Genomic DNA, 8,274 nt, shown 5'->3' with positions numbered 1-8,274 from the left:
TCCACTTCCTAAGTGCAGGGCATCAGAGGTCTGTGCAACCTTGCCTGGTTGAGGTGGTGCCGGGATCACACCCAGGGCTTTGTTCATGCTAGGCCACGTTGCCAACTAAGCCACATCACCAGTGCACTGCCTTTTTAAAAATAAAAAAATGTAAGGGGGGCTGAAGAGACGATGTAGAGGTTAAGGCTCTCACTGCTACTGTGGAGGACAGGAGTTCAACCCATAGAACCCATTTTAAGAGACTCACAGACTGTAACTCCAGCTGCGAGGGATCTGATGATTCTGGCATTCACATTCACCGGTGTGTGTGTGTGTGTGTGTGTGTGTGTGTGTGCATGTAAACATACATATACAAGTAATAAAAATAATTGAAGATCTCTCTGAGCCTTTGCTGCTGGTGTCAGTTGATACACGTAGTTTCAAACAGTACACTTACTCTAATGTGGAACCCAAGGGAGTCAGACACAATACAAGAAGATCTCGGGAGCCCACACAGTTCTCCTGCCAACAGTCTGCAGCACCCAGCTGTCAGTCACGCAGGACAGCTGCAGCTGGGAGGATGAATTCATAGAGGCTGACATCTCTGCAAATATGCAAGGGCAGGTAAAACATGAAGTAGGCCAGCTTGTCCCTGAGAGCCTTAGGCCTGTAGTGGCATAGAAGGGAAGGGGCTGGCACCTACCCTATAAAGTCTGTGCTTTCTTCTTCATGTCTTTCCTCGAGAAAAGCCACAACAGGCCATGGATCATGTATTCACTTGAAACCTCAACACTTGGGAGGTGGAGGCAGGAGGAATAGCAGGGGTTCATTCTCTTTTTCTGCTACGGCAGTGGATCTGAGGCCAGCTCGGGCTATGTAACACTGTAAAAAAAAAAAAAAAAAATGACAGGAGATAGGAGATAATTATTAATTCTTTTTTTCTTTGTTGTTAGGCTTTTTTTTTTTTTTTTTTTTCCGAGACAAGGTTTCTCTGTGTAGCCCTGGTTGTCCTGGAACTCTCTCTGTAGACCAGGCTAGCCTCAAACTCAGAGATCCACCTGCCTCTGCCTTCTGGGTGCTGGGATTGAAGGTGTGTGCACTGCCCAGCTATGATTCTTATATGATTCTTCCTAGATCCAGGTAGTACTGTAAATGCTTTGCAGGTGTCAGTCTTTTTATCCTCTTGTAGTTGTTAAGTTTGGACCTAGCAAGATGAGTTAGAAGTTATATATTTTATTTTAGAAATACAAAACATGGAAACAGTCACACTGAGCAACTCGCCCAGGGTTACCTGTCTCCTAGCTGGCAGGGTCTGAGCAGTGGAGGAGGCTAAGTCCAAAGCGTTGACCACTGTGCTCCTCGGAGAACAAGAGAGCGAGTGACCTTTGAGGGGCCTGGTGGGAAAACGAGCAGGACTTGAGGCTGTGTGACCTCTGCTCATTTGCCTTTGGCCTGGTTCTCAGATCTGTCTTTAACCACATCCTCCGTTGCTCCACATCCCTGCTTCTGTCTGGGACTTCCTGTTCTTTCTTCCACTCATCTGCCACTGAGCCTGTGCGGAGGGGACCATCCCTGCCTTGCAGAGTGTTGAGGGCACGTGCTCTGGGGTTGGCCCTTCCTGTTGTTTTATTTTCAGATGAGTTTTAAAGCTATCTTCAAAGCCCCAGAAAAGGCTCCCATGGAAAGTTTGAGGGTAGTGGTACTAAAAATGATAGCATTCATTATCATAAAATCCGTGTCTTCTTCTGCCTCTCAGCGAAGACCTTTGTTCTTATGAGACATGTTTGAGTTCAGCTATACATTATGTGGGTATAATTTTATTGCCCTTAACCGCTGAGCCATCTCCCCAGCCCCAGTTTTATTGCTCTTCATATAATATTTTAGGTGATCACTTTGCCACACAGGAAAAATATGTGCTGTAACCTAGAAGTTAAGTGTGTGCGCATATATACAAATATATGTTGTTGTTTTACCCACAATTCTGCCATTCTTGCTAATTTGCATAGCTCAGTTCTGTCACTTACATCACAGCTGTGTCAAATGCTAATTTCTACTTCCCTTCTGGAATTACACTTTGTTGGATTGGCTATACTTTCAGAGAAGTATTGAATAACAACAGTGGTATTCTGACAGGGTGGAAAAAGAATGAAAAGCGAAAGAATGGTGGAAAGGTTTTATGCATTGGGACTCTAGGCAGTCATTTAAAATGGTGATAAAATAGTGCTGGATACCACAGAAAATTAGCATTTAGCTGCCACCAAACTAATAAGAAAAATCTGTTTTAGAATTTATTAAGTTTACATTAAAAAAAAAAAAAGATCAGGGGACGCTGGGTGCTCTGAGAAAGCACAGATTGGGAAGTGGGAACAGTCCCAGGGTGTTGGAGGCACTTGGGCCATCCCAGCAATAACTGAAGATCAGGTGTGGGGGGAGGGAGGTCAGGTTCTCCTTCAGCAGGTGAGGCACAAGGCTGGTAACTCAGGAGTCTCCTGACCCCTGCCTGCCCACAGCTGGTCAGCACTGGGGAGGCTGGTCTTTCCTGTGTACACTGGCAAGGAGAGTTTACTGGGGCCCTCTTCCTATAGCTTCTTTTGCTGAATGAGCCAGCACCTCATGTTTTCTGAAGACTTGGTTCCTGAGAGAGAGATAGAGAGCACCCTGGAAAAGAGGCTAACAGGACACACATTCATTTTATGACATCAAAACATACCCTTGACACTGCCCATCTGTCCCTAGGAGAGAAGTTGAAAAGGCTGGTCAGGGTTGTCACCCGCACTGCTTTCCCAAGCAGCATCCCCCAGGAAGGACCCTGGGCAGCAACCCTGAAGTCAGAGCAGGTGTCGTTTTTAGCGAGGCACCTGCTAAGCCAACAGCACATGTGGTCACCACCCTAAACCCACCAGTTCAAGAATATAGGGTCGACACCCTAAAAACCCAGAGAGAGTCATCGCTGATGACACGATGCACACCTTCCCTCCCTGTGCCTGTGGGTCTGTCACTATGGTTTTTCAGAGTGGAAAACCCCCAACACCCAAATGGACCATTTTCCTTCCCAGAGTTTGGGGGCATCCCTTAATAAAAGGAAGTGATGTCTTGATAATCCAAGACATCCAAGCCTGTGGAAGTCTGTGCTCAAAGCAGTGACAGAGAAAGCTGGACTTCAAACTACTGCAAGCGGCAAGCATTGCCTCAAGAAAAGTTTTTTATAGACACAAAAAACCCATTCCACATGATCCATGTTGGTCAGCATTTTCTGAAGCTAAAGACAGCATGGGGACTGGGAAGCTGGCTCAGCAGCTAAGAGTGCTTCCTGATCTACTAGGCCAGATGACCCAAGCTTGATTCCCAGCACCCACGCTGTGCATCTCACAACTGCGTGTCACTCCAGATTCAGGAGATCCGACAGGACGGAGCCCTCATCCGGCCTCCACTGGACTCCAGTACACTCACAGTCCATGCTTTATGAGATCTGAGGTAGGCATGTGGGAGACTGGATTGTCTAAATGACCGCAGGTGTGAACCTCTGCAGCAGTGATACCCAGGGCCACTCACATGCCTGTTTTCTACATGTAAACACTTGCGTGATCAGTATTTCAGCCATCATCAGTCCGTATGGGTTAGGCTAAAACACTCAGATCTGAGGATTGGAGATGGGACGCCCTGAGGGGTCAGCAGGGAGAAACGGCTCTCCCAACTACTAAACCAGGATTCTCTCTCTCCTCCCTGCTTTGAATATATTTTATTATTTCTCTCCTCATGTTTTTTTTTGAATTATCACTTCTTTCATTTCCCATGCCTGCTGTCAAGGGCATCTCTTCAAAAGCAAAGGGCTGGCCTCTACCTGTTGCCTTTGACAGTGGGCACACCCTGTCTGCATAAAAGTTGCATAGGCTCTTGGGTGTCACCGCCGGAAATAGACCGATATAGAAAGGGCCTCAGGAAATCAGGGGAAATGGGCAAACCGAAGCTCAACACCATCACAGGAAACAGAGGGAGGTATCTGGGCCAACACCCACGCTTTCACACTAAGAGTCGGAGCAAAGGGCCATGGCTGAATGTTTGTATTTCTCAAATTCCCGATGAAATGAATTCCCCTCTAGTGTCACTAAACACTGGAGACAAAGCTTGATGCAACCAGAGTTCTTACCAGAAATTTCTAGTCAGGTGAAGCCGTGGTCTTCACGCTCTATCACAGAAAAGAATTTTAGGACCCGTCCTTATGGAGTTTGTTGTGGAAAGATGGTTTGGTAGCTGTGGTTGTTTTGTTTTTGTTTTGGGGCAGGACCTCAACTATCTCAGGCCGGCCTCATGTAGTCAACGATGACCACAAACTTCTGACCTTCCTGCATCTACCCTGAAAGTGCTGGAATTACAGGTGTACCTCAGCGCCCAGTTTAGTCAAAGGTGTTAATACAGGGTTAAGGGCTGGTGTTGAGAGCGAGGGGGATACTTAAGAGTCTAGTTGTGCACAGAAGAGGGTGGATAGAGTATTCTCAAAGGAGAGGCCCAGCGACTAGATTGGAGATAACTGGTTTAAAGAATGTTTAAAGGAGATTGCTCATGAATTGGGGGTGGTAGGATATAAAGAATTTCAGGAATGGGTTGTGATTTTTCTAGAACTGGGTCACTCCTCAATTTCTGTTTATATATGAGGTTTTCTAGCTGTGTCATGGTGTCAGACAGATAAATGCAGAATAGGAGAAGGCAGTTGTACAAGGCTAATAATGTGGAGCTACTACTGTAATGAAGCAAAGCGGGGTCAGGGGTCAGGTCATGGGGTCAGCCATGTTGGTTCCTAGCCAGCTAGTTTGGCGTGGTCCTGCATAGCATAGCTCCACATTTCACAGCCTCTAGCTGACTTATGGCTTCCTCGTTCCCCATGGCATATTGCCATCAAATCCCAGACTAAGACAGAAAACACACCTCAAAACCCTGCCTACCTCGTGTTCATACCTATGCAGCAAGAATGAGCACCGGACCCTGGGCCCTGGGTCTCATTTACCCTCACAATAGGCCTCAGGAAATTTCCAGAAGGGTCAGGAACTTCCCTGCCAAGGGCCACATAAAGGGTGGCTTTTGTCTAAACCAACCACAGGTCCACGTGAGTCAGTGCCTTTCTCTCACAGTGAGCTGCAGGACTTGGAAGAGAGAACGGTACAGGCTCACTCAGGCAGCCCTCTCTTTCACAGCCCCCCACCCTCTATTCCCTTCCTAAAGGAAGAGAATCCCAAATGAAAAGACAGCCCACCTCTCTGCATCTGAATTTGAATTTCTTTTCTGTCCTCTGCCAGCCCGTCTTCAAAGTGCCCGGTTCATAGTCACAAGCAACCGAACCAGCTCTTGGCTAATTGTGGAGACAATTAGCCATTTGTCACTTGTCTTAATGAGCCAAGCGGATAATTGTTTCTGGCTAGAGCCACCAGGGGCACAATCAGTGGTCTGCATTCCTAATTTCTGGTTAAATCTCTACTAGTGGGGTGCTCCTGGCTGGCAGAAAGCTGGCCTGTTGCTTTTAGAATCCTACTGCTAAGAGCATTTGGGCATGGCCATAGCGGAAGAGTACTGGAGTCTTACATTTTACAAGCCACACTCCTTCCAGATAATGAGAAAGGTGTTCCTTCCAGGTTCCTTTTGTTCCTTTTGTTCCAGGTTCCAGGTGTTCTTCCAGGTAAGACAGATTAGATGGTGCAAAGACTAAGAGACACATTCTCTTCCTACCTCCTAGAAGGAGAACAAAAGGACACACTCACTCACAGCCACCCAGATGGCCATCTCAGACCTGTACTCCCCAGAGCACGCAGCCCTCATGACCTCTCACCTCCTCTTCTCCATCTCTGGCATCTGGGGACTGCAAATGCTCTTCCCTGAATTCGCCGTCACCGCTATCGGATGGGCAGCCAGCCATTGAGCTTGCTGGTCAGGCCTGCCAAGCCTGCTCTGAAAGCAGCTTCACATCCCTCTCCCTCAGGCCCAGGCTCTAGTAACTACCTGTTCTGCATCGAGATAGGGTGGATGGGATTTTCTACAGAGCTAGAGGGCAGCCCTGATAGCCATGTGTGGATGGGATTACCATTCGCAACATCTTTGTCTGAGGTGTGCAATTAACACAGGCTTAGCCAGTGGTGGGGGTGGGTGCTCCGCGGAGAAAAATATCCTGAATACAAGCACAGTGATATTTCTGGTTAAATTTTGATAAGATTTGTACATTTCCTGATTTTTTTTTCTTCAGGTAAACAAAAGCCAAGACCTTCTTTCCCAAGGAGCTAAATCAGGTACAAAAATAGATAAAAGATCTATATTCAAGCAATTTTGGATTACTGAACCACAATGGAGTAAGCTTTGAAGGTTGGGTAACACAGAGGTATGTGTATGTGTGTGTGTGTGTGTGTGTGTGTGTGTGTGTGTGTGTGTGAGTGAAAGAGAGAGAAGGCATATATGTACACATTTGATGTCAAAGCTGCAGATTCACAAAAACCTCGCTTTTGCCTGTGTGACTCCTCTTGTCTTTATGACATCATCCTTCTCCTCTCCACACCTGCTTGGATGTCATGGGGAAGTAGGAAGCAATGCATACCCAGCTCTTCATTTGGGGTTGTTTATTCTGGGAGCCTCCTCGCGGTATAGTCCTCTGGAAACAACATATTTGGTAGAAATGTGTACCATCTTTCAGAAGACACACTGGCCCTGGCCTATCACTGTCCTGCCTCATGTAGCTCTCATAAATCCCTTCAATAGTGGTAGTCACATTCTCTGAGGAGCTGTGGGTGGAGGATAAGCATGATCAAAGTAAAGAGTTTTCTGTCTGCTTGTCAGTCTGTCTGTCTGTCTGCTAGGATTTTTGAAGACACTATACACAGAGAGAGAAGGAGGGTGGAAAAGTTGGAGGGAGGGAGGGAGCACTAAGACACTTAGCTGTGATTCTTCTTTAGAAAGTCCATATTCCATTCCATCCTTTGACATACACAGCTGTCCTTCCCTTAATTCTTCACCAACCCCCAGCCTGTTCTTAAATTCCTATTAAAACACTTTTCTTCCCAGGACAGCCAGGGCAACACAGAAAAATCCTGTCTCAAAAAACAAAAGCAAAAAAGCCAAGCAAATCAACCAAATGCACTTTTCAAAATAAATGACTTTATTTCACACTTTCAGTTCTATTTCTTCAGTGTTAATTAAGAATCCTGGTTTCCACCAACCTAAGGCTTCTGAGAGTGCTTCTCAGGCCGCACAGTTGGCTATGTTGTTTCCTGCTCCCTCTGGCCTAGCCAGCAGCCTCCCTCCTCCATGATCCTTCTGTCCCAAGTACCTGTGAATTTGTGAGCTCCTTTGCCTTATGCCTTAGACACATAAAGATAGCAAAACTTCCCTAGTTGAGGTATCTGCCCACAGAGCTTTAGAGGGTGACCTAAGGATCATTACCCTGGCTCTCTCACCCTCTGTCTCTTTTCTCCTCCCTAGCCACTGCATATCTCTTTCCCCAGGAACCTGGGAAAGAGGGAATCACTCTCTACATCCTCCTGCCCCAACACTAGAAAGGGAAGCCTACACACTATCAGGTCAAACTCACCTCTGAGATTTTCTCAAAACTTACCTTCTCTCCATGGGTTCCCAAGCAGCGATCACAGGGCCATTAAGTCAGATTTGTGTGAGGCTGTTGTTTTCAGACACTACTCCTGCCTGCAGGCCTCCGAAGACCGAATCCAAAATGGAGTCACTCATGTCAAAGTTTCATGCCACCCAACCAATCTAACATGTCACGCAAGCAAGCTAGGCATGGGAAGAGATGACAGCCAAACAATACAGGCCAGTTTTCACTAGTGTGTTCAGGTACTCACCTCTCAGGACTTGGTCTAGTGAGGAGGTAACCAGATGCCATCTGATGAGAATTAACACTGCTCAAGCAATATCACAAAAACAGCCTGCCACCAGAACTGCAAACCACTAATAAACCCCAATTAAACCTGTAAACCACTGGAGTTTGGTTTCTGACATAGTGAGAATTCTCCATCTTCACAGAGAAACATCTGCCATGCTGTTCTGTCCAGCTTCTGATTCTGATCTTATCTACACCAGCCTTGAAGCCCTGAGTAGGTGTGGTCTCTGCAGATGGGTGGTTCTAACCCAAGGTGATGATTCTTTACTTGGGAGGCAAAGAGGAATTACATATTTGGGACACATTCAGATTGCAAAAAGGTATTTGCTGTTGTCAGAAACTAAGTCTTACTAGATACTTACCACGCATTTTTATCAGGCAACCCAAAGAGAAGCAGAAGAAAATGCTTTCATTGCATGGAGCTG

At 46.5% G+C, this 8,274-nt stretch overlaps 1 long non-coding RNA gene across 4 annotated transcripts; it reads right to left on the bottom strand.

Annotated features, from left to right (window-relative positions):
• Window positions 1–578: 578 nt before the first annotated feature.
• On the bottom strand, window positions 579–8,003 carry LOC132648116 (uncharacterized). Of its 4 annotated transcripts, none has more exons than XR_009586496.1 (4): window positions 7,568–8,003; window positions 5,798–7,043; window positions 5,554–5,700; window positions 2,309–2,614 (listed from the first exon to the last, which is right to left on the bottom strand). It is a non-coding gene; the product is annotated as an uncharacterized LOC132648116 (long non-coding RNA). The 4 variants fall into 4 exon arrangements; XR_009586497.1 differs by having other exon boundaries at window positions 5,798–7,653; window positions 7,812–8,003; XR_009586498.1 differs by lacking the exon at window positions 2,309–2,614 and adding an exon at window positions 579–861 and having other exon boundaries at window positions 5,798–8,003.
• Between the last annotated feature and the right edge of the window lie 271 nt (window positions 8,004–8,274).

The sequence above is a fragment of the Meriones unguiculatus genome, chromosome 15 (genome assembly GCF_030254825.1).
Source record: "Meriones unguiculatus strain TT.TT164.6M chromosome 15, Bangor_MerUng_6.1, whole genome shotgun sequence".
Lineage (NCBI taxonomy): Eukaryota > Metazoa > Chordata > Mammalia > Rodentia > Muridae > Meriones > Meriones unguiculatus.
Note: the sequence above shows the minus strand (reverse complement) of the source record. Positions and strands in the feature narration are given on the sequence as shown.